Below are 26,035 nucleotides of genomic sequence, written 5' to 3'. Positions count from 1 at the left end.
CTCGCAACAAGTTGAGGAAGATGCTCTTTTTACTCTCATTTTAATGTTGAAGAAACTGAAGCAAGCAAGAGTAGAATGACTTTTTCAGTGTCACACAGCTAGTATCTGAAGTCAAATTTGGATTCGGGTCAAGAAGGTCAGAGCAACATAGCTAGTAGACATCAGAAGTGCGATCTGTAACTGAGCTTTTTTTTTAAATTCTGAGGCTAGCTCTCTATTTTCACTCTGCTTCCTAATCATTCTAAAACAGAATATAGTGTCCAGTGAGATTTATAGAGTGAAATTGAAGTTCTAATGATATCTGTGCAATTCACTTTCTAAATTGTTGCAGGATTTTCAATGATCATCTCCAAGGGAACATGGAACAGAGGGGAGGACATTAACCAATGTTCTCAAATGTATTATGCTTTCATTCATAAATCCCCAACTGGCCATAAAAAACATATGACTGTGTTATTAAATAAAATCCTCTGTAATTAGAATATTTCCTGTTGCACAGCTTAGCCAGAGTATTTTGTTTCTTTCTATCCTTGAGTATGTTTTTCACACCAGCACTTGTCATCATTCTAAGAAAAAAAAAAGCTGACACCAGGGGAACTTCCACACAAATACTACATAATTTACCATATCACTTAGAGATATTAAGTTTATATGGTAATGTAGTATACAAATAGGCAGGTATTGTTGTCAAAAGAGACAACATTTGAGAGACATTGAATAATACTAGCAAAATCAAGAACTCTAGTTTAGAGTCTCAGGCCTGCCAGAGGCTAGTTGGGTAATCTTGGAGAAATATTTCAGAAAGGGATTTTTTGTTTCAAAGTTTCCAGGTTTTAGAAAGGAAAGACCTTTAGTAGTAAAAATAATAATGTTATGGTACAACTGTTAGGAAACACTAGACTAAATCATTTTAAGTTCGCTTTGAGTCTTGTGATTTTATGATATTGGAACTTGACTCCAGGGGAAAAAAGCAGCATAAGGTGAGGGAACCAGAAAGCAAATGCCAATTTTTACAGGACAGATAAATTGAAATACAGTTGAATAACAGCACAATGACCTTTGAAAGTAACATTTATTCTTTAAGTATTGGCATAGCACACAAATTTTGAGCTGTGCTATCATCAGGAATGGTAAAAACATTCAATCTGCAATTTATCATTCTTTGTCATCATTATGTACAAATCCCAGACAGGTTATAACTGGATGTAACAACTTGTGTCCACTGTCATTTCTTGTGACCTATAAAACCAGGTTCATATAGTCATAGGGTATCCAAACTATAACAGATCATAGTGATCAAACTAGTAGAGCCTCTTAAATTAAATTTTAATGGTTTGCTTAAGGTCACATAACTAGTTAGTGACAGAACTTCTAGGTTAGACAAAGACTCAGGTCTTACTTTCTCCGTACTTAGAGAGGTTGATACTAGTATCCCACTGGACAATTTCATCCCTGGAATAGAATAGTGAAGAGATTAAATAATAAGGTCTGTAAATAATCATTTTTTTATGGAATCAGGATGTTATAATTCATTCATGTTCTTTCATGTTTCCTATTATTGCAGTACCTTTGTAACAAATTCTATAATCTCAATATTCTCCATCTGGAAACTCTTATATAAGAACAACCAGGTTTCCACATTGAAAAAGAGACTTCTTGACATAAAATATCATAGGATCATAGATGTAGAGCTAGAAAGAGAGAGTCCTCAGAGTTCATCTCCTACAGCACATTCATATATGAAGAAATTGAGATCCCAAAAGTGAATTGATTTATCTAGGGTCATATTGAGAGCAGGTAGCTGAACTTCCATTTAATCCAAATTATATAACAGCAAAAGCAATATATTAATAATGGATCACAGAAAAGATACACCTTTTGTGTTGAAAACAGGCTCAAATCTTTTTTGTTTCTCATAGTCATTGAAGACATTTGGACTCTGCTTTGAGATGAGAAATTTGAATCATAGAAAAGCTGTGTGTTATCACACAGAAATCTATCTGTCTTATCACTTGGCCTATTACAGAGAAGCATTCCTAAGATTTAGATAACAAAATACATTTTAGAAAGATGAATTTGTTTTCACATAAGAATTTATGGAATGTTTAAATGACTTTTTTCATTTGCATTCTAAATATTCAGTTTTTGGTACTTGTTGGAAACACTGAAAAATGAGAAACATTATATGGTATCAATCAAGTCTCTTTTGCAGCAACTCAAGGCACAGTATTTTTCAAGTTGTCTTTTCATCTCTCCAAACCTGAAAAACTCCAGGAAAAACCCCATTTGAACAAGCTTCTTTTTCTTTTTCCTCTTCTCTTCTTCTCCTCTCTCTTCTTTTCTTCTCTCTTCTTTTCTTCTCTTCTCTATACCAAAGTATCCTATATCAAAATAAGGTCAAAAATATCAAAAACAAGGTACAGAATTTAGACATAAAGAGTGAAACCATAGATAAATGAATGGACCAAGAAATACTCTTATCTATCAGTTCTATGGAAAGGGGATAAATTTATGGCCAAACAAGAATTAGAACACATTATAAACTGACAAATGAATGATTTTCACTATATTAAATTAAAAATTTTTTGCACTGATAAAATCAATGCTGCCAGAATTAGAAGGAAAGCAGAAAACTGGGAAACAATCACCACAACTAGGAGTTCTGAGAGGTTTCATTTCTAAAATATATAGAGAATTACATCAAATTTATAAGGTCATAAGTATTTCCTCAATTGATAAATGATGAAAGGATATCAAGCTCATTTAGTTTCAGATGAGTAGGAATAACATTCAGGAAACAAATAGGAAAACATGGGTACTATTTCAGTCATAAAAATCCTATAATTCAGAGACAAAAAATTTTTGAAATAGAAAGCACTTAGAAATCTTTCCAATCCCCAGATTTTCTAAATGAATGAACTGAAACCAAGTGAATGAGAATTAATATAAAGTATAATTCCTAACATTTTAATGTTTCCAAAGTAATGTCAATACCTTTATGGAATTAAATTGTTTGCCCATGATCACAAGGTTTATTCACCTTACTATGACTCCTATGCAGGCTTTGAGTTACTTTTGACTACTTTAGAAATTATCTTGGGAACCTTAAATTTGTCTCTTAGTTCCAAGGAACATGGGAATGGTCTGCTACACCGGTTGGAAAGGGCCTGCAGGGAAGCCCAAGCCATGCTTCATGAGAGCAAACTAGACCCAGCCATCCAGGAACAGCCCACGAAGGACCTATGCTCCTGGGAGCACCTGGGTCCATAACAGCAAGAGAGTTTTCCAGACCTCTCAGACCAGGAATTGCCAAGGGCAATTAGGAAGGGCAGCAGGAAAACTCTGAGGCATGAGAGTGAGCATGACTACCAACCAGAATAGGCCTAGGCTTAGCCCTGGTCCTGGGAACCAGGAGCAAGCCTAAGGAGTCACTAGACAAGGAGCCACCAGGCAAATACTTCCAGATTGCTCAACCTATGGATGGTAAGGGGGTCAGGGGAGACTGCAGAGGTCTCTCTGTTAACTGAGGTAGAACTCTGTTGCTTTGCCCACACTCAGATCCAGGTCCCAGTCTGGGCCCCCAATCTCAGGAAAAAGAGCTTTACTGCCAGAGCCTAACAGGGATCATTTTCACAGTTCCAAGGCACAGGGAAGTGCTTGTGGTCATTCACAGACCAGACCACAGGCCAGGAGAGCAGTCAGAGCCTCTCATAAGATATTGAAGGAATTGAAATCCCTGGGCGGCGGGGGGGGGGTCTCTGAAAACAGATGCAAAAAAACCCCCAAAAGCTTGGAAAAGTGTACCCTCCATCCTGGAAGTAGAGTCCCACTTCAGCATAGAGTTAGATATCAAGTCATAGGCTAGAGAAATGAGCAAACAATAGAAGAAAACGAATTCAACTATAGATAACTACTGTGGTCCCTTGGAATATCAAAATATCAAAAAATAACAGAATATAACAAATTCAAAGCTTCTGTATCCAAAGACTCCAAGAAAAATATGAGTTGGTCTCAGGCTATGAAAGCCTTCAAAAAGGATTTGAAAAATCAAGTAAGGGAGATAAAGGGAAAATTGAGAAGAGAAATGAGAGCAAAGTGAGGAAATCATGAATACCAAGTCATCAGTATGGTGAAGGAGATACAAAAAATACTGAAGAAAATAAGTCAAAAACCAGGTTAGGTCAAAAGCAAATTGCATTCTGAAAAGTCAATGAGTGAAAAGAATATCTTAAAAACACAAGTGGTCAGATGGAAAAGGAGCTACAAAAGTTCTCTGAAGAAAGCCAAGGCCACACAGCTAGGTAATTATTAAGTGTCTGGGGTCATATATAAACCCAGGTACTCCTGACTCCAAGGCCGGTGCTCTATCCACTGCACCACCTAGCACAGAAATCTTGAGATTTCTGTCTTTGTAATAATATGAAAAATAAAGAAATGATTTATGCTTTTTAAAAAATCTAAGCACTCAAAAACATTTCTTAAGTAACAATGTGATCTTCAAAGAGAAAAATAGAACACTTCCTACATAACTATTGATTATACTTTTTTTCCAGATAGCCATAGACATAAAACCAAAAGGGACCCCATAGAATATTTGGAACTAGACTATATCTTTTATGGGTGGAGAAATTCATCTTCAGAGATGTTAAGTGGTTTGACCAAGGATACATTGGTAATGGATGGCAGTACCTGACCTTGAACTCAGTTCCTATAAAGGCAAGATCTCTACTCCAAACTCAGTGTTTTCTCTATTATTTTGTATTCCTTCACCAGAGTGAGATGGGAGATTATGTAAGGTATTTCTCCCAAAAATAAACTAAAGCCCAGCCACTGCTGGTAAGTCAAGCAATATCCAAAACAGGAATAATTTCATACATAAAAGAAAAAAAGACACATCAATTAAATTATTCTAATCTGATGCAATATAATCTGATCCCAAGTTTCTCTAAGTCATCAAGAATTCAATGGGTATTTACCATGCTCAAAGTTCTGTGAATCAAAAATGAAAAGAAAAACAGTACTTTCCCTCAAAAAGAGTACATTCTACCAGAGAGTTCCAAAATGTATACATGTAAGAAAGTTTAATTGTGGAGGGAGAAGTGCTAAAAATTAGAGGAAATGAGAAAGTCTTTTTTCCTATAGGAGTTGGCAAGTAAGTTGAATCCAAAATAAGAAAGCACTTTCTAAGAGGACCTTTGTAAGTAAGCAGAGTTGAGAATGTAGTTCATTTCAGGAGGTAGCCTATGAAATATCAGAGACTTGAAATGAAATAATGACGTAGAGAAATAGCAGACAGGACATTTGAATGCAGATTGTGAGGGGGGGGAAATGGAAAATAAACTTGGGAAGACAGGCTAAAGCCTTGCAAGATATGAAGAATTTAATATATCAGTTTGAGAACTTTGTATTTTTCCTAAAGTAGTTTGGAACAAATGAAGGTTCTGGGAGTGATATAATCAGATGTAGGGAAATGATTTAGGCATGAGTGGAAGATGGTTTGATGATAGATGAGATGAGAATCTAGGAGACTGAGAGAACCATTGTCAAAATAGTCCAGAAAAGAGATGGTGGGATTCTAAGTTAGGGTGTTGACCGTATCAGTGGAGAGGAGAAAGGTGTGAGATACAATTTTGAAGCAGAATTGATAGGAACTTATTGGACATGAAAGATGGGATGGGTGAAAGGAAGGAAAAAAGTACTTATTAATTCCCTACTATGTAGTAGAAGGGACAGTTAAGTGGGGTAGTGCATAGAGTTAGCAAACCTTATCTTCCTGAATTCAAATTAGCTCTGACACTGATTAGTTGTGTGATACTGTGTGAGTCAGGACTTTGTTTACCTCAGTTCCTAGAGAAGGAAATAGCAAACCACTCCAGTATCTTTGCTGAGAAAACTGTATATTAGTCAGATGCAACTGAAACAAGTAAACAAGTGAACAACAATGTACTAGGCACAATGTACAAATATTTGATTTTGATTCTCAAAATCACCCTCAGAGGAAATATTATTATCTACATTTTACAATTGAGGAAACTGAAGTAGACAGGTTAAGTGATTTGCCTAGGTTAACATAGCTAGTGTCTGTGGCTGAATTAATACCTGTCTTCTTGACTCTAGGTCCAGTGCTCCAACTACTATTGCTGCCTCTAAGGAAGGATAATAGAGAAGAAAGAGTTGAGGTTAATTCTCAGATTATAAACAAGGGGACTAGATGGATGGCAAGGCATTTGATAGATAAGGTTTGGAAGAGGAATGGGTTGGGGAAAGAGGAAGGAAATCAATAATTTCCATTTTGTACATCTTGACTTTGAGATATTGATGGGAAATCCAATCAGGTATGTCCAATAAGCAGGTAGTAGTATAAGACAGAAGTTCAGGAAATGGATTAGAGCTGCATATAAATGATTTGGAAGTCATATGCATAGATAATTGAACTCTTGGGGGCTGATGAGATTAACAAGGCACAGACTGTTGAAAGAGATTTATTAAATAGATGCTATGTGCAAAGTCACATCATTATCCATCTCTTAATGTCACTAAGTTGTTAGGAACCTTCCTCTTTAGCTTTCCTTGTCTTCATAATGATTGCTGATAGATATCACATCATAATAGAATGCGGAGATGAATTAAAATGGGTCCTCTCACAACTGTTCCCTGGAACAATTTCAGAAAAAAAGAAGAAGAAAATGGGTTGTATGATTAGACCAAAAAGGTATTTTCTGATATAAAGTTGGAATTGCTTGATTTAAAATTAATTTAAAATTAACCTGCCTTATAAAGGGGAGGATTACTCCCCAAAATGACCTTCAAAATGACTTTCAAATTAGACTAAGAACTTGATAGGAGAAGATTCAATCTCCTTCAGTTGGGGGAGGGGAGTTGATGAGTAGACTACAGGTGTTGATTTTGAGTCATTCCTGATTCTGTTACCCCATAGGTAAATAGAATTAAGTGACTTGGCCAGGGTCACATAGCTGGTAAGTATTTGAAACGAGATTTAAACTCAGGAAAATAAGTTTTCTTGACTCCAGGTCCAGTACTTTCTTCACTTTGCCATGTAACTGACTATAGAGACTCTAGTGAGGAGACAATTACACTTGACCTGAATAGACTAGAAAAATGTCTGTGATGTAGAATGGATATGCAGAGTTCCTATACTTTCTTTTTTTGATTTATTTCCCTTTCTTTATTCAGTGACCAGAAAATGAAAAGGAGTTCTGATTTTTTTTCTCTGTAAGAAAGACTGTTATATCTCTTCAATTTTTTCTCTTCTGATAGATATGACAGCAAATCATACATTTCCATTAGGAAAAGTTGGGTTCCAATTCTACCCCGATAACTATGACCATCTTCAAGCGTAATTCATCATTGCCTCCATTTTCTCATCTGCAAAATTGGAATAATGGTAGAAATATTGCAGTGTTATTGGGATGCTTAAATGAAACTACTTAATTCTATTTTTTTTTGCAAATCTTAAAGCACTACATATAAAACAGTTCTTTTTATTAAAAATAGTGAAAGAAATTGGTTATTTCACCACCACCCCTAGTTTCCATCTTCCAAAATGTTCCATAGCAAAGACTTTGTAGATCCTGAAAGTGACTTTCCAGTATGTCTTAAGACTGAATTCCCAATAGGTCATGCATGAACTTTGCAGAGGCTGCAGACTAACTAGTTTAAAGATTCAACAAAACAGATCTGGAGACAAAGCAGCAATAGGGAACATTTTCACATTCTTGAGTTCCAGGATGGGGAACTCCACTAATTTGTGAAGGAATATTGATGTGATTTGGAAATGACATGAATAGTGGAGCTCAGAGGCCCAGACTGTGGCTCATGAGTGTGGGCTGACAAAGAAAAAAATGGGTTTAGAGCATTCAGATTAGTGATCAGAGAATTGTGCCCTGTCCAAAAATAGTGAAAAGGGACTCCAAAGGATTTCTAGATTTAGGTAAATTAATTGGTATGAAAGTCTGTTGCATATTATCTGCTCCTAAAGTATGTGGCGGATGGGAATTTTTATTAATCTCATGAGAATATCTTAATTTTCTCTCATTTTTTCTCTCTGTTCAGGAGAGCAACAATGAGAAGAAAAACAGACTTCATCCTACAAATGGGGTGGATTTAGAGTTGAGTGTAGAATGCCCAATTTTATGACACAAGTAGCTAATGTTTCCTTGATTTTTCACCTGTTTTTACTAAACTATCCAAAGTATCTATCTAACTACAACCTTGAGTTGAGTAATTGAAATAGCCAATTGGTTTGGAAGGAAAGTGTAGCTAGTAGGCTGATACATGACATATCCTGATTGACAGGTGTTCTTATATACAAAAATTCAACATAAAATCTAGATGTAGTATACTGGGTGATTGGTGGGAAGGCAATTTTCTATGTAAATTTGAACTTGTTAGCAACCAATTCAGCAGGTCTTGGTTTAGAAATTTTCTACAGATATAAAATTATTTGAAATCTTTTTATTATTAAAAAATATTGTGCAAACCATCTTTGATATATATATATATATATATATATATATATATATATATATATATATATATATATGAACAAGGAAGAGAGGTTAAATAACATGATCAGGATTATACATCAGAAGTAAGACAGAACCCAGGTTATCCCAGTTCCAATTCAATATTCTTGAGTATTCCAAACTGATTTTAATGGGGAAATGAAAGGGAATTATCATCTATAGAATACCTACAGTGTCAGGACAACCGTGCTGGGCTTTTTTAACAAATATCTCATTTGATCCTCACAATATCACTGTGAAGTATTTATTGATATTATCCCCATTATACAGTTGAATAAACTGAGGCAAAACAGATTAAATGACTTGCCCAGACTCACACATCTAGTAAATGTCTGAGGTCATAACAGGTCTTCCGGATTCCAGGCCTACTATCCATATATCTAGGTGTACCTAGCCAACTTTGTAACACATGTACATATACCTTAAATTTAATAACTGTAAATAAAAACAAAATAAAAATATAAAATAAACAAAAGAAAGGTTGAAATGTAACCCAAAATCATTATCCTTTAACAGAGCAGAATGAAATGATTTAAAACACAAGCAAGCAAAGTAAATATTTTTTGTCCTGTATTCCATTTCAAACTTTACTGAAATGCCAGCTGGGGAATGAATAGTTCCCATCTTAATAGAGTAATTCCTATAGAAATGTGTAAATGTGAATTCTTTCACATGTTGCATTCCTTTAACTTAAGTTTAATACTCCACAACTTGGATTTGATATTGGTTCATCTGATCCTCACAATTACCTTAGCACAAGTAGAGAAAGAAGGGTTTTTTGGAGGCAGAATTTTGTCTGTTTTACAGAAGCAGAAAATAAGACCCAGAAGTGTTGAAGAGCACAGAGTAAGCCAAATTCTCTTACTGCAATGGCTTTTGTCCTGTTGGAAAGATGAGCTTTTGAATGGCATGGCCTCCAACAGGGCATCTGTCAATAATAAAATACAATGGATTTTACCCAACAGTCACCCTTCTCAGGTCCTCAGATATTCACACAGTGTGAATTAAAGAACATTATCAATGTTAAGGAACTTTTCAGTTCCTCCCAATGAGATTTTCTTTGGGAATAGGAAAAGGGAATCTTGCTCAAGTTCTCGCAAAACTCTGATCAAGAAAAAGTTTCTTTCTCTTTCATATTAAGTTGTTACTTCAAAACGAACAGCATGCTTATATTTCTCTAAGGACTTTTCACACTTATCAGACTTAAAGAGAAAGATTAATTTGCAAGCCAATTAAGGGAGAATTATTGTTAAAGTGTAGGGAAACTATTAGAGATTTATAATTCTGAAACTTATGTTGTCTTTAAGATGTATGTAGAATTATGTGACATAGCAAGAAGCATAATAGCAACAACAATTCTAAAGACATCTACCTGGTGCTTACAAGCCTTGTGCTAAGTGCATAATACAAAGTATTTTTGAAATACTTATAGTAATTCCCTCTACATCAGGTATACATATATCTATTTCAGTGGATATATGTGCAAGGAGGTATTCAGGGATACATGCATATATATATATATATATATATGTGTGTGTGTGTGTGTGTGTGTGTGTGTCTGTGTGTCTGTGTGTGTCTGTGTATTTGTGTGTGTCTGTGTCCATAGATACATGTGTATGTTTATTGTGTGTCTGTGTGTGTTCACCCATCAGCACATACGTCCAGCTGAAAAATAAAACAAAATTTTATTGTAGTGTGCTTAGCTGCTACAGCCACAGACCAGCCTGGGTCTTAGTACAGTTCAGATGGCTTTCCTTTCAGCACAACAAGCAATCCCTTTTAAATTAAATGCCAGGTGTGAAACAGGTTTCCTTTTTTATGCCCCTTTAGTGTGAATAAACAGAAATTCCTATGTAGGAGTAGATAATCCATGAATAATTCATCCTTTGCCTTTATTTTCCAGATGTGTGACCACTAGCTGATTCTTGTGTCTCCTGCAGGGCTTTGTGTCTCTGAGATACAATATTCAATCAACTCAAATCCCTCCCTCCTACTTCTTTTAAATGCTTTTATTATATCCTACTGACCTCTGACACTCACTTACCTTTACCTCACTAAATTACAGGGTTTTTTCTATTGGGTTATGGTCTGATTTTTTAAAAAATACATAAAAGTTGAAATCAGACTTAAGTTTTCAAAGAAAATATGGAAAATGAATGCATTTTCCTGTATTTATTTAAATCTTCGGAAGTCTAGGCATTGTCTTGATTTACCAGAAAAAAAAGCCTCTCCCTAGGTTATGGGACAATTCCCCACACTTTGGAGTCTGCTCTGTACTTGATTTTGAGGTCATGTCACTATTGAAAATTTGTGTTCCTATGTATGTGTATGTGTGTATGAATTTTAGATCTGAAAATGGTATGTATATAGGTATTTATGCATGTATATATGTTCATTATTCTAGGAATGGATATCAATGTATGTGCATGCATATATATATATATATATATATATATATATATGTAGATTTATACATACTTATATACACATATTCCCTGGTTAATGACTACACTATAGGCAGGAAAGTGAAGAAACAGAAATATCTTTAGAATATATCTTTTTCACATTAAATTGACTGCTTTATGATTTAATCTTTTGTTATTATAGTTTTACAAATCACAACATTGTACTATAAAATTATATCAATCTTGGCAAAAATAAAATATAAACTGGTTATACTTTGAATCATCAACCTGGAGATAATACAATATCAATCTGAAATTGGACTTGCCATTATGTTTCTTTTCTTATGCAACTTTTCTGGCAATTTTAATAAAAATTTGTAAGACTTTATTCTGACAGCGTTTATTTCTAATCTTTACACTCTCTTATCCATAAGACCTTAGTATCCAGGTTTTAAACCATGTGTTTTTCCAATTTTTCTTTTGATATTTAATCATTATTCTCTGAAAAGACAGCCAATTTAATAGTTAACAATTATCTATTCTCCCACAAACTATGCTAGAAATATTAGATTAGGAGTTGATAATAGCAGTTTAAATTAGCAGCTTAAATCACCAATCCATAATCATTTTCACAATAAAATATGATTTCCTTATAGATATGACACACTACATTGTACATTATGCAAACAGAGAAACAGCATCTCATGGTCTTAGGCGACTAAAATTTTAATGCTACTTAAAATATTACAACAAAGTGAATGTGGTACCCTCTTAAGTAACACAATTTTAATGAGAATTCATTATAATAAGGAAGAGGGGTTTTTTTTGACAGAAAGAAAAAAACATTTATAATACCACCAGGGTAAATTTCAATAATAAATATTTATTAAGTGCCTTTTATGTGCAAAGTTCTTTGTTAGAGGCTGGGTAATTGACACATTGACAATAATAATAATAATAATAATAATAATAATAATAATAATAATAATAATAATTACAGTTCCTACATTCAAGTAGCTTACAGTCAAGTATATAAGAGAAAGCATATTCATAAATTTTAAATAAAGCAAAATCGGGATACATCATGTAATGGTACCCCTTCCTTTCATGTAATGGTAGAAGAATTCCCTCTTCATCATGTATGTAGGAGACTAGGGGGACAGTTAGTTGGTGCAGTGAATAAAGCACTGGCCTTGGAGTCAGGAGGAAGGGAGTTCGAAACCAACCATAGACACTTGTCACTTATTAGCTGCGTGACCTTGGATAAACCATTTAGCCCTGACTGTCTCCCATTCAGGGACATCTCCAATCATCCTGATTCATATATGACCACTAAACCAGATGATTTGGAGGAGAAAATGAGGCTGGAGCCTTATTACAGCAACCCCTCACTCACATACAAGTTATGTGCTTGTCATGGTATCACCTCCCTTATGTAATGTCTTCTTCAAAAACAAGGGACAAACTTCAGGAAAATGGTGGGATGGAATGGCATCATCTCCATTTCTTTGAAAGGCATTGTAGATGGAACTATGGATTAGTCCAACTCTCCTGAGGGGAAAAAATAGGATTGTGCTAAATAATGACTAAAACATCCATACCATCAAATTTGGCCTTAGACACTTAATAATGACCAAATTGTGTGATCTTGGACAAGCTACTTAACTTCACTGCCTTGCCAAAAAAAAAAAAAAAAAAGAAAAGAAAAGAAAAGTTTATGTTCTTTCACCCTAAGATCTCAATGTTAGAAATATAAACTAAAGAGGTTAAATGCAAAAAATGTTTTCCCATATGTCAAACTATTCATAGCAGCACACTATGGTAGCAAAGAAAGCAAAGCAGAGCAACCATTGTATTTTGAAGGTCTAAACAAATTGAGAGGTACATGAGCACAACTGATTATTTGGAGACTGTAAGAAATGACAGATATTAAAAAGTTCATACAAATATGGAAATATTTTTATGAACTGATACAGTTATGTAAGCAGAACCAGAATCTTTTAAATACAAAGAACCATAAAAACAAATCTGAACAATCTGTGATTATAATAACGAAAGGACCCTATAGAACGTTTTCAAGAAAATGAACCTTCCTCCTTGTGACACTGAGGTAAGGAATCATGGGTTTTTAAATGTTCCTTGCATTTCAGTACTTATTGCTTCTATTTATTACAATGGAAGTTTCATAATAGGAGAGGGGAGAAATTATATATCTGAAAATGAATATGAAGTAAAAAATAAAGCAAACGTCATAGATAAAAGTATCCACACATGATAGATATAACTACAATTTATATAGCTCTCATTAGGTTTTAGTAATTATTTTTTTCTCATTTAGTGCTTATTTGATCACAGCTATATTTGAGGAAGTAAGAAAGCAGGAGTTTAAATTTATTTTCTACGTTAATAAAAAAGATCATAATGCGAAGAAGAGATAGGATCGCTTCAAACCAAATGATAATTTAAGGCTAGAGCTGGAGCTTGGTCTCCAGCTAGAGCTGAAGAAAGTGACCCTTGCTTATCCCCCTTCAGTCTACCTCTAACCATGAAGATATTAAGCTTCAGAAATAAGTAAGAATTGTAATATATATGCTTGATTTCTGACTTTTCTGAACAGGATACTTCCTGACTCATAGGCCACATACAAGCTGTTCTTTTCTCTGGATTTTGGCTCCATGTCTCTTATAGAAATTTTAACCCCTAAACCTTGACTGTCATCTATAGTTCCAAGGCCAAGCAATTCTGAGCAGATAGTCAGTAATTAGGATGGCAGTAGAGAAGCAAGGCTAGAGAGAAGTGAAGTACAGTCCATACTCAGCTATGGAGATTAAAACATTCATCATAGAGACCCTGAGGATTCATGTCAGGCCTGCTTGTCAGTACTAATAAAAGCTTTGAGAATTAATTCTTGATTATTCAGGAAAAGTACAAGGAAAAACTAAAACATAACCAATGTTAATGGAGATTTTTTCCAGCATAAAAAATATACCTCCCAAAATTATTCTGATCTTCAGAATATAATGAAAACTCATTATAATATTGATTTTTTTGCTAATTTTAGTATCTGTACCAAAATTAGTCTCAAGTGACATAATACACCTTACCTAAGGATACAGATACAAAGGATAAGATTTTCAGGGGTGAAGAGAGTTTACAAAACAAAAAATATCATTTGTATTTGTACCTATATAGCTCTATAAATTCCTGCTCTGTATTTCTCCTTACTATGTTGTAATGATAGCCTAGATGTTAGGGATAATACCTAGAAGTTAGGATGGAGGTATCCATTAATGTTTAGAGGAGCTACTGAATGTTGTTGAGCTATCAATCTCTTGAATTGCTCATGATTTCTTTCAATGACATTTCTCTGAATCTTTATGGTATGTATGGTAAAGTCCTGAGAAAAAAGGAAGAAGTTTTTACCTTGAAGAGTAAACAGAGTAGGATAAATCCAAGAGAAACAGCATTCTTATTACCTTGGTAACCTTCAACCCTTCAGATTATGTAGTTACTTAATATAGTGTTTTTTCTCTTAATTGAAAATTTTTTTAATTAAGAGATTAAAGTTTAGATGGATTGGCAGATCAAATATTGGATGACTAATATGACTATTCTGTTTTGATCCTACAATAGCTTGGCCAGTTTAAGCTAATACAGATTTGTTATCTCTCTCTTAGGCCAGGAAAGTTTAAGGAGACAGGTTACTCACAAATGTCCAGAGTTTGGTAATAGTGACAACAGATAGACCTGTACCAGAAATAAACCAGGGAATCAGTTCCAACATATTGGAAAAAAATCTCACAGTCTTTGGTTCAGCTTTGTATTTTCCTTTGATTTCTGGAGCATCTTTTAAAGAATACTGTATCTGAATTTTTAAAACTTCTACAAAAATTCAATAAGCATTAATTATTCTCCTCATGGCACATCACTGTTTGAATAGCTCATTGAAATCCAGTTCCCATTTTTCTCCCCACTGAACTGTGAACAGTGATGTACATTCATTTTCAACTACACTGTTTGAGGCCTTAGGAAAAATAAGAAGCCTTTGGGCATTGGAGTAGTGCTGTGAAGAAACCTGGCCCATCTCACAGAAGAGAGAAAAGGGGCCTGAACTGGAAAGGAATTATTATCACATTGCTTAAAGCTGATGATTGCTTTCCATTCATTGATACCTAGAAACTCGAACAAATTCACATGGAGCTTGCCTGAACTTGTCTTGTAGATAGTGTACATCTCCCTTAAGGAGTGCTAATTCATTACTTTAATATTAACATTAAACTTGCTGCATAATTGGAAGGTGGGAAAAAATTTATGAACCAAGAAACCAAGGGGAAGAGGACTCTAAATTACGCACAGCAAGCATTCCTTCTTGAAAAGATGCCTCAGGGGAAAAATTTTAAATAACAATCCATAGTCTGTCATCAAATTGAAGATATATCATTTGTAATTTGGAGAGCTACAAAAACATTAAATATTGATTCCAATTAGCTTTGGGGGTCTAAATTAATTGTTTTCTTTTTGTAAGATTCTTTAGCAAAAGATTGCTTGGAGGAAAAAAAAAACAAATCTACAAATCTTGATAATACAAACTCATAGATATTCATTCAGAACAGTAGATATCTGATTTGTTTTTTGGCTTTAGTCTCACTTTTGTATTTCTTCATTAAGTACAAAAGATTCAGGGTTTTTAAACCATATGAAAATTACATTACCAGCCAACAACCTCCATTTCAAAGTCACTTAATAATTAGTGAGTCTTTCTCTTTACAGAAAATTGGCACATTCAAACTAGTGATAATTGAAGTTAGATGTTTATGAAACACCTTTTATTCTCTTCCTGACTATTAAATGGACTGTTATACTTGGGAGAAGAGGTGAATTCTTAACCTTAGAGCTGATTTCCTTTATTCTTAGACTCTAGGTGTGAAGTCTTTACCTTGGCCCCTGAGAACTATACAACCCCCCCCCCACCTCAACTACTCAAACCTAATCATCCAATAGACTTTAATTGCAGTGGCTCTCATCAAATATTTATATCTTGTTTTAAAATGACTGTTATTGTTGTCCCCCTCCTATCCTTAAAGCTAAATATGTCCTTGGCTTTTTGCCTCTCATCACCAAAAGTAATACATTGATACAAAAAAAGGAAGTTTCATGAAGAAAAAAAGAGGATTTCATTTTTTTGTTAAGGCTAAATAAAGATTAAAGCGGTTCAACAGTTTCTGAATTTGGATTTAGAAGCCATGGAAATATGTAATGACCTGAAGTTCAGTCACTTAGCCTCTTTAGACCTCAGTTCTCTCATATATCAAATAAGGAAACAAGTGTCAATGATTATCAACACCTTGTTCAAGAGATATTCAGGAATTTGAATTTTAAGTTTTTTCCATCTCTAAAGTTTTATGATAATCTAAATAGCTATTCATGTCTGAACACAATCACTTCTTCAGTGTATGTCAGCAGTGGGATATATAACTGATTTAGGGTGGGTTAGGAAGGGACTTTTCTATGTAAAGAATCTGTCAATGCCATAAATGTCATGCATATTATATTACCTTGCTAAAAAGTCACTGGATATTTTAGTTTTCAACTAGTAAGGAAAATATCATCAAACATGTCCATTCACTAAACTGTGAATTAAAGAAACCAGTTCATATAAAATTGGATCTTTGGGCTCTTTCTGACTAAAATTGTCAAAAGCCTGTACATGATATTAGAATCAATTATACAGACTACCTCCATGTTAAACTTTCCTTTACCTTTTATTATTTTTGAATGGAATTTAATTTAATTTTTCTAATTATATAAACATAGTTTTCAACATTTATTTTTTGTAAGCTTTTGAGATTCACATGTTTCTACACTCATTCATTCCTTCCCTCCATTGTTTGACAGGGAAAAATCTGATATAGGTACAATCATGTTTAACATATTTCCATATTAGTCATGTTGTGAAAGAAGAAACATAACTAAAGGAGGAAAAAGTCATGACACAGGGGAAAAAACATAAAACAAGTTTTTTTTTTTTAAAGTGAAAATAGTATATTTTGGTTTCCATTTAGATTCCATAGTTTTTCTCTGGATGTGAATGGTATTTCCATGACAAATATTAAGAATTTTCCTTGATCATTGAACTGCTGAGAAAAGCTAGAGCCATCATAAGTGATCATATATAAGATGTTACTGTTAATGTCTTGCATTGTTTCCCTGATTCTGTTCACTTTTATTCAGCATCAGTTCATACAATTCTTTGTGGTATTTTTTGAAGACCTCCCACTTATGATTTCTTACAGGACAATAGTATTTTATCTCATTTGTCTGTCTCAATTTGTTTAGTAATTGCCCAATTGATGGACAATCTGTCAATTTCCAATTCATTACTACTATTAAAAAAGCTACTATAAATACTTATCTATAAGTGGATCTTTTCCCCTTCTTTTATCATCTCTTTTCCCTCTTTTTTATCATCTCTATTGCTGAATCAAAGGATATGCAGTTTTATTACCTATAAGGCAGAGTTCCAAATTGCTCTCCAGAATGGTTGAATCACTTCACAACCATATCAACAATGCATTACTGTCCCACTTTTCCCACTTCTTCTCCAACATTGATCATTTTTCTATTTTTCATCATTTTAGCCAATATGATAGCTATGAAAAGTACTTCAAATTTGTTTTAATTTATATTTCTCTAGTCAATAATTATTTAGAGCATTTTTCATATGACTTTGAATAGCTTTAATTTCTTCATCTGAAAACTACATGTTCATATCCTTTGACCACATATCAAATGGGAAATGACTTGTATTCTTATAAATTTGATTCTGTTCTCTACATTTTTTAGAAATGAGTCTTTTATCAAAAACATTAACTGTGAAAATTGTTTCTCAGCTTTCTACATTCCTTCTAATTTTGGTTTCCACTAACTTAATTGGTTGATGGTATCACCCTTTATGGCTAAATCCTGTACTCATTTCTACCCTTATCTTTATATAGGGTATGAGATATTGATCTATGACTAGCTTCTGCCACACTATTTCCAAGTTTCCTGGAAATTTTTGTCAAATAATGAGTTCTTATCCCACCATTCAATTTCTTGACAATTTTAATGGCTGTCATTTTATAATATAGTATTAAATCTGGTAAGGCCAGGTCATCTTCTTTTGCATTTTTTCATTAAGACCCTTGAATTCTTGACCTTTTGTTCCTCCAGATGAATTTTATTACTATTTTTCCTAACTCAATTAAATATTTTTGGTATTTTGTTATGGCACTGAATAAGTAATGTAATTTAGGTAGAATTGTCATTTTCATTATGCTAGCTTGGCCAACCCAAGAGCAATTGATATTTTCCAGACATTAGGTTTGACTTTATTTATGGGAAAAGAGATTTGTAATTGTATTCTTATAGTTTCTGGGTCTGTAAAAACAGATAGATTCCCAAGTATCTTTTATTGTCTATGGGAATTTTAAATGGAATTTTTCTATCTATTGAAGCTGGACTTTATTAGTCATATATAGAAAGGCAACTAGATGGCACAGTGTATAGAATTCTAGCCTTGGAGTCAGGAGGAGTGGAGTTCAAATCTGACTTCAGACACTTGATATTTGCAGTGTGACCTTCAACAAATCATTTAACCTTGATTTCCTCAAATTCAGAGCTATCTCCAGTCATTCTGATTCATATCAGGCCACTGGACCTAATGGCTCTTGAAGAGAAAGTGAGACTAATGACTTAGCACAGCAACTTCCTCACTCAAATCCAATTCTGTCATCACCTACCTTGATGTCATGGTCTTCTTTGAAAATGAAGGCCATACATCATCAACATCAGTCATATGTGGAAATGCCATTGCTTTATGTAGATTTATTTAATACTACGACTTTGCTAAAGTTGCTAATTGGTTGATTTTCTAGGGTACTCTAAGTATACCATCATAACATCAGCAAATTTGTTTCCTCATTGCCTCTTCTAATTCCTTCAAGTTCTTTTTCTTCCTTTATTGCTAATGCAAACATTTCAAATACAATATTGAATAATGATATTGATAATGAGTATCCTTGTTTCATCCCTAATCTTAATGGGAATCTGTCTTTATTTTTTGTTGCTGTTGTTTTTGTTTTTTGTTTTTGTTTTTGTTTCTAGGTTTTTTTCAAGGCAATGGGTTTAAGTGGCTTCCCAAGGCCACACAGCTAGGTAATTATTAAGTGTCTAAGGCATTATTTGAACTCAGGTACTCCTGACTCCAGGGCCAGTGCTCTATCCACTGAGCCACCTAGCCACCCCTGGAATCTGTCTTTATTATCCCCATTATATACAATGCTTTCTGATGGTTTTAGATACATTCTATTTAACATTTTAAGGAAAACTCCGTGCATTCCTATGTTCTATAGGAATAGGAGCTGTATCTTTTCAAAAGATTTTCCATATCATTTCTGCTAGTTTTTAATTGATATGATCAATTATGCTGATTATTTTCCAAATATTGAACCATTCCTGAATTCATGAAATAATATGTATCTTATCAAAATGTATTATACTTCTGATTAATTGCTACAAACTCTTTGCTAATAATTCATTAAAATTATTTCATTAATATTCATTATGGTAATACCATATTAGCACCATAGGTATTTAGGTATTAGGTATTAGCACCATATCATTTTAATAAAAGGTATTTGGCAGAGCTTCATTTTTGTCCATTTTTCAATTAGTTTGTATAGAATTGAATTATTGTTTCGTTATATGCTTGGTAGAATTCACTTGTAAATCCATCTGTCCCAGGAATTTATTTTCCCTTAGGGAGTTCGTCAATGGATTATTCAAGTTCTTTTCTGAAATGGGATAAATTATGTATTTTATTTTCTCTTCTGTTAATCTGGGCAATTTATACTTTTGCATTGCATCCATTTAATTTATATTGTCCGATTTATTGGCATAGAGTTGGATAAAAGAACTCTGAATTGTTTAAATTTCAGCCTTATTGTGGTGAATTCATCCTCTTCATTTTTATACTGGTAATGTTTTTGTTTTTTAAATAAAATTAACTAAAAGTTTACTGATTTTTTGTAAAACCAACTCTGTTTTATTTCAATAGTTTTCTTATTTTCAATTTTATTAATCTCTCATTTGAATTTTAGAATTTATTACTATTTAATTGTTCAATAGTCTTAATATTTTCAATTTTATTTATCTCTCCTTTGATTTTCAGAATTTCATTTTTAGTACTTTTTTGGTGCCATGCTTTTATTCAAATACAAGGGGGGAAATACACTATGCCAAGAAATGAACAATATGACATTATTTTACAACACAGCATTTGAAAAACAGTTGGAAATAATGCTCCAAGTGGATAGATAAGCACATCATACATTGTACATTGTTCAACAGTGCCCATTGACACTATAATTTCATTACATGCTTTTGGCTTTAAACAGCCAAATAAGAAAAGCTGTAAAAATCAGTTATATTAAAATTAAAACCCAAATAGCAAAGAGGAACTGAAATTTTTCAATAGTTACAATTATAGTTAGAATTGAACATTTTTGCATTGATAGTTGGGAGATTTAACCATACTGATCATGGTTATAATACTAATTTTTCCGCTGATGAAAGCGCCAGTGTTTTCCAACAAGGTCAATGATAAATTCTATCTTTATAAGAAGCATCAATTCCCTTAAAAATTTTTTTTCATGACTCCAAGTAAAGCTATACTGTAATTAGAAAAGTTGAAGTCTTAAAAAGGAAAAGACTCAAGCTCTGCCTGTATCAATAAAGTAAAATGTTATTTATTAGAGGATTTTTATTTTTATATACCTTTTATATTTACACACCTAATTCATTAATTGCATCTTTTCATTATATATATATATATATATATATATGTGTGTGTGTGTGTGTGTGTGTGTGTGTGTGTGTATCTGAATGTAGAAGTATAACATTTCTCTAATAACTGCTCTGACTGTATCCCACAATTTTTGGTATGTTGTCTCATTATTGTCATTGAATTTGATGAAATAATTATTTCTTTTTAATTGAAATTTAACTTTCCAGATACATATTATGAGAGTTTTCATCATTCAACCATATAAATATATATATATGCATATTTTAAGTTGCATAATTTCCTTCCACCCTCCCTTCCCACCCCCCTACCCATTAGCAGTGAACAATTCAATAATGCACATACACATATGTGTTAAACATACTTGCAGATTAGCCATTTCCAGCATGAGGATTTAGGATTAGGGAAAAAGATAGAAAACTATGAGATATGGAAGAAAAACATAAGTGATTTTTTTTAAAAAGTGAATATAGTGTTCATCAAATTCTGAATGGATTTTGTTTTGTTTTGTTTTTCTTCCACTGGATGGGGATAACATTGTTCATAGCAAGTCTAATAGAGTTTTCCTAGCTCTCTGAACTGCTGAGAGGAGGTGCATCTATCGAGGTTGATCAACTCACAATGTCCCTGTTAATGTATACATCATTCTCTTGGTTTTGCTCCCTCATTCAGCCTCAAATCCCATAATTCCATCCATGCTTCACTAGAGTCCAACCATTTATGGTTTCTTATAGACAATAATATTCCATAGCATTTATATACCATAACTTGTTCAACCATTCCCCAATTGATGGGCATCCCCTAAATTTCCAATTCTTTGACACTACAAAAAAGAGCTGTTATGAATATTTTGGAACATGTGGGAATTTTTTTTTCCATTTTTTGCGATTTCTTCTGGAATTTGAATTTCTGGGTCAAAGATTATAATCAGTTTTATTGCTCTTTGGGCATAGTTCCATAGTGTTCTGTCATTTTTGCCTACCTGACAGATGTGAAGTAATACTTCATAGTTACTTTAACTTACATTTCTATATCAATAATGATTTGGAGCATTTTTTCATATGACTATATATAGCTTTAATTTCTTCATTTGAAAACTGTCTGATCATATCCTTTGACTATATACCAACCAATTGGGAAATGACTTGTAATAAATTATAAATTTGATGCAATTCTCTATATATTTTAGAAATGAGACTTTTATCAGAAACCCTAGCTGTGAAAACTGTTCCTAGCTTTCCGTTTTCCTCCTAATTTTGGCAGTATTGATTTGATTAGTGCAAAAACTTAATTTAATATAGTCAAAATCATCCATTTTGCAATTTATAATGTACTTTATTTCTTGCATAGTCATAAATTTCTCTCCTTTCCATAAATCTGACAAATAGAGTATTTATTAGTCTAATAATTTATTCATGGTGTTGCACTTTCTAAATCCTGTACTGATTTTGATTTATATTGGCATAAGATTTGAGATGTGGGTCTATGCCTAGTTTTTGTTATACTATTTTCCAGTTTTCCTGACAATTTGTGTCAAATAGTTCTTATCCCAGAAGCTAATGTCTTTGGGTTTGTTAAACAGTCTATTACTGTAGTTATTTAGCACTGTTTCTTTTGAAACTCTCCTAAACCAATGACCATTCTTCTATTTCTTAACCAATACCAGGCAGTTTTGATGACTGCTGCTTTATAGTATAGTTTTAGATCTGGTAGAGCTAGGCCATCTTCCTGTACATTTTTTTCATCAGTTCCCTAGCTATTCTTGACCTTTTGTTACTCCAGATGAATTTTGTTACAATTTTTTCCAGTTCAGTAAAATAATTTGGTGGTTTGATTGCTATGTCACTGAATAAGTAATTTAGTTTGGGTAGAACTGTCAGTTTTATGATATTAGCTCAACCCAAACATGAGCAATTGTCATTTTTTCCAGTTGTTTGGTGCTGACTTTATTTGGGTGAGAAATGTTTGGTAAATAGGTTCATACAGTTTTGGGGTTTATCTTGGGAGGTAGATTCCCAAGTGTTTAATGTTGTCTGCAGTTACTTTAATTGGAATTTTTCTTTCTCTCTCTTGTTCTTGTGCTTTGTTGTTCATATATACAAATGCTGATGATTTATGTGGGTTTATTTTATATCCTACTACTTTACTGAATTTTTTAAATATTTGTTAATTGTTTTTAGATGATTTTCTCAGGTTCTCTATGTATACCATCATATCATCTACAAAGAGTAAGCTTTGGTTTCTCATTACCAATTCTGATTCCTACAATTTCTTTTACTTCTTATATTGCTAAAGTTAACATTTCTAATACTATATTGAATAGTAATGGTGATAATGGGCATCCTTGTTTTATCCCTGAACTTATTGGAAATGCTCTGAGTATATCCCCATTACATGCAATATTTGCTAATGGTTTTAAATAGATATTACTTATTATTTTGAGAACATTTATTCCTATACTTTCTAGTGTTTTTAATAGGAAAGAGATATTTTATCAAAGACTTTTTCAGTCTCTATTAAGATAAATGATTTCTTGGCTTTTGTTATTGATATGTCCAATTTTGTTTGTTTTCCTAACATTTAATCATCCCTGCCTAACTGGTATAAATACTACCTAATCTTGGTGTATTTTTCAAGTAATAACTTGCTGTAATATCTGTGCTAAATTTTTGTTTAAGATTTTTGCATCAATGTTCATTATGGTAATTGGTCTATAATTTTCTTTGTTTTACTTCTTCCTTATTTAGGCATCAGCACCATATTGATGTCATAAAAGGAATTTGGCAGAACTCTGTGGTCTTTTATTACTTGTAATTTTTGTATTCTGATATAAAAATTCATTTGGTATCTTTCTACCTTTGAACATGAGATTTTTATGCTTTAATACTTAGTCAATTTTTGTATAGGTGCCACGTACCACTGAGAAAAAGAAATATTCCTTTCTATCCCCTTTTCATTTTTCCTCAGAGGTCTAGCATATCTAAATTGTTTTAAAACTCTATTCACCTTTCTTCATTTCCTTTGCTTATTTTGTGATTTATCTATTTTTTCCTAATTCTGTGAGAAAAAGAGTGAGGTTCCCCCATTTTTGCTCTCCCAGTCTTCCTGTATCTCATTTAACTTTTCTCAGAATCTGGATTTCTGTGCCACTTAGTGTGTATAGCTTTAGTTTTGATAATAATTCACTGTTTATGGTGCCTTTTAGGAAGATGTAGATTTTTTTTAATAAGAAAGAATTTATTTATTTTGAGTTTTACATTTTCCCCCTAATCTTACTTTCTGACCCCCAACTCCCCCACAGAAGGCAGTCTGTTAATCTTTACATTGTTTCCATGGTATACATTGATCTAAGTTGAATGTGATGAGAGAGAAATCATATCCTTAAGGGAAAAAAAGTATAAGAGATTGCAAAATTACATAATGAAATATTTTTTTAAATTAAAGGTAATAGTCTCTGGTCTTTGTTCAAACTCCACAATTCTTTCTCTGGATACAGATCATATTCTCCATTGCAGATAGCTCAAAATTGTCCCTGATTTTTGCACTGAGACAAGCAAGTCCATCAAGGTTGATGAGAACCCCCACGTTGCTGTTAGGGTATACAATGTTTATCTGGTTCTGCTCATCTCGCTCAGCATCAGTTCATGAAAAGCCCTCCAGGATTCCCATCCCTCCTGGTTTCTAATAGAACAATAGTGTTCCATGAAACACATATACCACAGTTTGTTAAGCCATTCCCCAATTGAAGGACATTTACTTCATTTCCAATTCTTTGCCACCACAAACACAGCTGCTATGCATATTTTTTGCACAAGTGATGTTTTTATCCTTTTTCATCATCTCTTCAGAGTAGAGACCCAGTAGTGGTATTGCTGGATTAAAGGGTATGCCCATTTTTGTTGCCCTTTGGGCATAATTACAATTGACTCTCCAGAAAGGTTGGATGAGTTCACTGCTCCACTAACAAAGTATTAGTGTCCTAGATTTCCCACATCCCTTCCAATATTGATTATTGTCCTTTCTGTTCATATTGGCTAGTCTGAGAGGTATGAGGTGGTACCTCAGAGATGCTTTAATTTGCATTTCTCTAATAAGTAATGATTTAGAGCAATTTTTCATATGACTATGGATTGTTTTAATTTCCTAAGATGTAGATTTTTAAAAATTCATTTTAATTAGATCGATTTTTTCTTTTACTTTGTCTGGGTTTGGATTGCTACCTCTGTGTTATTTTAATCTTCAGATGAAACATAATATATGATGATGCAGCCATTTACCTTTACTCTTTTTGCATCTCTCTACTTTTAAATGTGTTTCTTGTAGACAATATATCGTACAATTCTAGTTTTTATGCACTCTGCTATCCATTTCTGCTTTATGAGAGAATTCATCCCATTCACATTTATGATTATTTACTCTTCATTACCCTCCATCCAATTTGTACTTTTCTCTCTCCTTTCACTCTATCCTGCCTCATCAATATTTTGTTTCTGATCACTATCTTCCTCAATATGCTCTCCCTTCAATAACCTCCATTCCTTTTCTTTCCCCTTCCCCCTCCTAATTCTACACCCCCTTTCTGTTCTTCCTTCTATCAGCACCTCTTTCCCTTTTTCCCTCATTTCCATTCTCAATTTTTGGTAGGGTAAGATAAATTCTGTCCGAGTGTATATGTTGTTTCCATTTTGAGCCAAATCCAATAAGAGCAATATTCCAGCAATTCTTATCCCCTCTACTGTAATATGTCCATTATATTTCTCTATGTGATACAATTTTACAGTATCCTGCCTTCCCTTTATCTATTTTTCCCATTTCAAGCCTTTTTTCCATGCCTTAATTAATTGTAATTAAGGCAGAGCTGCCACTCTGCCTCACACTTCCTCTTTGTCCTTTATTTTCAAAGAGGGTCAATGAAATAACAGTATGATAATATATTTTCATAATGCATTAGATAACTTTGGCATCTTCAATATTCTAAGCCCTGAAACAGTACCTATTTCAGTTGTCTCCATGGCCACTGGAACTGTGTTTTCATCTGTCAGTTCTGTCAAGGAAAGTCTTCACAAGTTTTGGATATGCACCCCTCCTCAAAAAATGACTCATAGGTTTTAGTAGTCAGTTACTATCAACCTGGTCTTAGACATAGCACAGCTCAGGTCTGGGTTCAGCAAGCAAGGTGTAGCAGGTCAGCAGTGAGGATCCCAACCCCAGCTTGGAAGACAAACTTCAAGCTCTAATAA

This window comes from Macrotis lagotis, chromosome 4 (assembly GCF_037893015.1).
Source record: "Macrotis lagotis isolate mMagLag1 chromosome 4, bilby.v1.9.chrom.fasta, whole genome shotgun sequence".
NCBI lineage: Eukaryota > Metazoa > Chordata > Mammalia > Peramelemorphia > Peramelidae > Macrotis > Macrotis lagotis.
This window is presented reverse-complemented; position numbering follows the sequence as displayed.